The sequence below is a fragment of the Cibotium barometz genome, chromosome 46, assembly GCF_041138505.1.
Source record: "Cibotium barometz isolate CiBa-2024 chromosome 46, ASM4113850v1, whole genome shotgun sequence".
In the NCBI taxonomy this organism is placed as follows: Eukaryota; Viridiplantae; Streptophyta; class Polypodiopsida; order Cyatheales; family Cibotiaceae; genus Cibotium; species Cibotium barometz.
In genome coordinates, this window is record NC_141091.1 from 44991289 (window position 1) to 44996909 (window position 5621).

The 5621-nt window shown below is 44.2% G+C and overlaps 1 pseudogene; it reads right to left on the bottom strand.

Moving 5' to 3' along the window:
* Positions 1-1840: 1840 nt before the first annotated feature.
* On the bottom strand, positions 1841-5254 carry LOC147612268 (putative syntaxin-131 pseudogene; annotated as a pseudogene).
* Positions 5255-5621: the final 367 nt, after the last annotated feature.

A 5621-nucleotide genomic window follows, 5' to 3' on the forward strand; every position in this document is an offset into this window, starting at 1 on the left:
GAAGTTATTCTATGTTTAATTCCTCCCTATGTCTCCAAACTTCTGTAGGTGTTGGAAGTAGCTTTTCTTTAATGCCTTTGGCCTCAAGGAGGGATGACACTGAATTCTAGATGGCACTATAACCCTTATGACTCACTCCACTTGAATCCATGGCGTATTGAATATCGCACAGGGCTGAAACTGTATTGTTGGTTACAAATTCATTCACTATATCTCGTTGAACCACCTTGAACTTCTTCTCTTTTATCGTTTCTCTTACCATTCTTGATGTCCACGAATGGTTTTAGTTGCTTTGCAGGATTGAGATTGGGATTAATATTCTCTTTGTCTTAGGATATGTATGACAACCCTACAAATACAACACTACTCATTACTAACATAGAGAACATGTAAACCCCAAAGAAGCCCAGCAAATAAAATAATATTAATTGCTAACACAAAAGACATGTGAATGGCAATGCATTCAGTGCAATCTTACCTTATGGCTTGGATTCTCTTCTTCAGTTTGCCCCAAATATCGAGCCTCAAGTTCTTGACGTTTTTAAGCTTTCTTTTCCGTATGCACCGTCCAATGATTGTGCACCGTTCTTGTCTCCAAGAGGCAGAGTCTGAAACCCTAATTTCATGTCCAACTTGCTCCTTTCTTTCCTTCAAGGCCACCTCCCTCCTCATTTGAAGCTTCTTCTTACAAGTTCCATGGCTAGCCCCTCCCGGCGAAGGCACCAAATGAAATAGCCTTCCAAGCACACAAACAGACAGCAAATCCCAGACTCAAGCATGCAAAATATATGCACTGGGCTCAGCCCATTGCCATAAAAACTGCAAGAAACACTCAAATACACTCAAGAATGGCACACACACACTCTCTCTCTCTCTCTCTAGGAAGCTACAGCCATGCACACACAAAAAGAAACTAGACCTAGGTTATGGCACACAAAAGATAAGCATGGAGATCATCCTCATCACCATCTTCTTCTTCACTCTCTTCCTCCATGGATATGGCGTTGAAGCACAAGAGAGATGGAGGAAAAAAGAAAGCAAGAGTTTGTGCCAATTGAGAGACATTGAAAAGAACCATGAGATTGGTAGATAAAGGTAGAGAGACGTTGTAACCAACTTCCAACTTTCCAAACCTCCCAAATCACACAACTCCTTTCTCTTTCTTTCTTTATTGAATTTGAAAAGTTTGTTACATAAGCTTTTTGAAACCTTAGGCTTAGCTTTCATTTTTGTGCATACATAGACCATGGCTTTTAACCTTACAAAATAGCTAGAGAGAGAGTTTCCATGCTTTGGCTTTACAAGTGCGGACCCGCTAAATTGCCAAGCATTTACAAAGTTGGACATGCGTACAAATCATACGGCAACAAGTGTATGTCGAGGCTTGGATACAAAATAAACATGAGATAACATCATTCTTATTTGAGAAAAGCTGCATCTTCTTAGCCTATTTGATGTCAAAATTGGAGGCTATCATTCCTCCCACACTTAGCTTGTGAGCTCCCGCGAACAAAATATCAATGAAGTTTCTCCCTTTTCAAATACTAAATCACTCCTTCAAAAACTCCACAAACTTCATCACACCTCCTCAAACTCCTAACTTACTCTCCTACACTTACTCCATACTCAATCAAACATAGAATGAGGTGAAAAAATCATCAACACATCCCCCACAAAAAACCCACAAACATCCTATGGAAATAATAATAACTCCTAACTTCAAACACCAAAATAATCCCCATCAAAAGATCATAGTTTCATAGCTCTCCCTCACTCAAAATCTGCATAAAAATCTGCCACCCGCATCTACATACCCTTGCTGTGCCAAAAATCTCTGGCTCTTCATAGGAGTTTCAATTAATGCTTATTAAAGAAAGAAAGTAAATTTGGCCCGCTCCAGAGCTGCCGTTCCAGCCTACACGTGTTCCACGGCATTTGTGACCTGTGTTTCAATGTTGTCCAGCATCTCACCTTGTGCCTCCACCAACACAGCCATATCCAAGAAAATCTGATGTAAATCGAGAAGCTTTTTCTCAATGTCTTTTACAGCATCATGCCGCTCCTTGATCTCTGCCAATGTATCTAGTATCTGCCCACGTCCTTTCTCTTGGATAGCCTTATGAAAAATCTGCTCACTCTCCCCTGTTTCTATCAAGCGGTCTATGGTCTCTTCATCAAGCTTCTTCCCAGTGACTGTAAAAGCACGCCTTTCAACCACCTCTCTATACTCATCCTGGATCTTTTGCCATTAGCTCCTTCAGCTTTTTCTTCAATGTTGCTGTCATTGACATACGAATGCAGTCAATGCTTGTACCCTCTCCAGAACCGGGTTTTTTTCTGTTTGCCAGATTCGCACTATCAAGTGCCTCCAATTTTTCCTTGATGTTCTTTGCCATAATGCTTACTTCATCTACATCAGCCTCCATGCGCTACTTTAAGGCTTTCATAGCCGCTGTTGTAACAGACTTTGACTCCTCATGAGCTCCCTGTAGCTTCTGCAGATTCTTCCTGATCTGTGCCATCAAGCTTTTGATCTCAGCAACCTCTTCAAAAAATTGAAACACTAAGGCTGTTCAAACACCGTTCTTGTCTCCAACAGGCAGAGTCTGAAACCCTAATTTCATGTCCAACTTGCTCCTTTCTTTCCTTCAAGGCTGCCTCCCTCCTCATTTGAAGCTGCTTCTTGCAAGTTCCATGGCTAGCCCCTCCCGGCGAACGCACCAAATGAAATAGCCTTCCAAGCACACAAACAGACAGCAAATCCCAGACTCAAGCATGCAAAATATATGCACTGGGCTTAGCCCATTGCCATAAAAACTGCAAGAAACACTCAAATACACTCAAGAATGGCACACACACACACTCTCTCTCTCTCTCTAGGAAGCTACAGCCATGCACACACAAAAAGAAACTAGACCTAGGTTATGGCACACAAAAGATAAGCATGGAGATCATCCTCACCATCTTCTTCTTCACTCTCTTCCTCCATGGATATGGCGTTGAAGCACAAGAGAGATGAAGGAAACAAGAAAGAAAGAGTTTGTGCCAATTGAGAGAGATTGAAAAGAACCGTGAGATTGGTAGATAAAGGTAGAGAGACGTTGTAACCAACTTCCAACTTCCCAAACCTCCCAAATCACACGACTCCTTTCTCTTTCTTTCTTTATTGAATTTGAAAAGTTTGTTACATAAGCTTTTTGAAACCTTAGGCTTAGCTTTCATTTTTGTGCATACATAGACCATGGCTTTTAACCTTACAAAATAGCTAGAGAGAGAGTTTCCATGCTTTGGCTTTACAAGTGCGGACCCGCTAAATTGCCAAGCATTTACAAAGTTGGACATGCGTACAAATCATACAGCAACAAGTGTATGTCGAGGCTTGGATACAAAATAAACATGGGATAACATCATTCTTATTTGAGAAAAGTTGCATCTTCTTAGCCTATTTGATGTCAAAATTGGAGGCTATCATTCAAAAATGACTGGCCTTCCTACTCTCTAGTCCAACGCACTAAATACCCACTAAAACAGTGAATGCGTCCTAAATAACAACCACACACAGCCTAAATCCTAGAAACACACACCGAAAAGACATCTTTTTGTATGAAATAATTTACAATGTTTTATTCACACACTCCCACACAAACACACAAATGAAAAAGAACAAACTACTACGACCCAACAGATCATCAAGACACAACTTCACCATTCTAAACTGAATAAAGAAATTTAATGTCAAAATGGTTTTGTGTAAATTGTTTCCAAGAATTTAATGAAAAAGAACTGATATTTCCAACACTTCCACGTTTCAGTCAATCTGCACAACAGCATCACTGCATTCAACATTTGGCTAATCTTCACTTCACTCCACTCTTCACTCTCTCTCTCTTTCACACTTCAAAACTCTTTCTTTCTTTCTTCTCTCTCTCTACTCATTATTCTCGTGAACTCTCTTCTTCTTCTTCTTTCTTTCTCTTTCTCCTCCTGAAACACAAACACAAGAATAATGCATACAATCTAATACATTCTCTCACAATCTCATGCTTTTACTTTTAAGTATGCACCATGTCAAAGTGATCAAATCTCTTTCTCTCTCTTTCCTATTTTGCATGTACACACATAGCGTAGCCAAATTGCCCTCTCTCTTCTTTCCTTCTTCTTCTACCCACACACAATGTCTCCTCTACTTGCTATGGTTCCCCACCTTCTCTCTTCTCATTTTACCATGAGAGCATGGAAACCTCCCACATGCACACACACATTTCTTTCTCTCTCTCACAGTCTACCATGGGTGGCCTTCCTAGGTGTATGCTTGCTCTCTTCATGAGAATTCCCTTAGTGGCTTGGTCAAGGGCCGCTATTATGGACCTTGCCTATGTGTGTGCCTGCCTGCTCCAAGACTCACGCATGGCCTTACTCCAAGCCACATGCACAGCGGCCTCGCTTTCCATTGCGTAGGCTAGCAATCTGCCAACCAACCCTCATGCTAATGAGCGGGCCTTGTGAGGCTCACTCACCTTTGGTGGTCAATCCCGGCATTGGCGCATGGCGCACAACCCCAAGCGCACCATGCTTGGCCTACTTGCGTGCAAGGCCAAAGACCTCAAGTGTATCCGCACGCTAGGCCGTCTAGCCGCATAAGGCGACCACACCACTACCCTCCACGTGCTCTTTGTGCAGGCCTATGCCCACTAGGCGACCAACTCTATGGCGCACGGCACACAGCCCTGCCGGCGCTCCATTCTCTCATGCTTTCCAGTGCCACCTCCAGCCGAGCGAAACCTCAAGGCTCACTCCATCGAGCCCCTCTCCAAGGCACATCGTTGAAGGATCTCCATTGCTAAAGCAGCTCGCCAGCCTCATACGTTTACGCCTGTGGCCTCCTGCCAACCCGTCAAGCCACGAGCAGCGTAGCGCAAGTGCCATGAGGCACTCCCAGCCTGTACCCCGACACGGCCTTGCCTAGGCACACTCAGCTGCAGATGACCATCCCGCTCACGTGCAAGGGCTTGGCCTCTCTGTGTTGTGCAGGCCGAAGGAGCCTACCTGCAACGGCCGACGCTCTTCCTTGTGATGCGTAGGCGGCCAACCCGCCTACTCCATGCGTAAGAGTTCGGCCCTATTGTGTTGCGCTGGCAGCCCAGGCCCTGTGCGTAGGCCTGCCTCATGCACTGAAGGCACGGGTGCTCTCAACACCCGCCATCGCTAGGTAGCCATCGCCGCCGCCCGTCGACCGCCGCAGAGCCTCCGCCATCTTCTGCCTGCACCTACGCAAGCCCTCATACGCCTCTCTCTCTCTCTTTATGTACAGAATTCACACACATGCATTAATCAACAAGCAAATAAGCAGGCTTACCTCCTCCTCCTCCTCCTCGTGTTCTTCATGCCAGCCAGAGAAAGAAGCGCTTCCTCTCTCTCTCTTCTATTTTATTCTCTCAAAAGGTTGGCGAATACCAACGGGTGCTAAAACTACCCACCCCTCCATTTTTTTAATTTGGAATTTTTCATTTGTAACCACATTAAGGTCTCCAAACTTGCATTCCCACCTAACCATCCTCAAAGCTTGAGCTCGAACCTCATCATACAAACCCTCGTTCTCTCCCCTCGATCTCTCTCTTCTC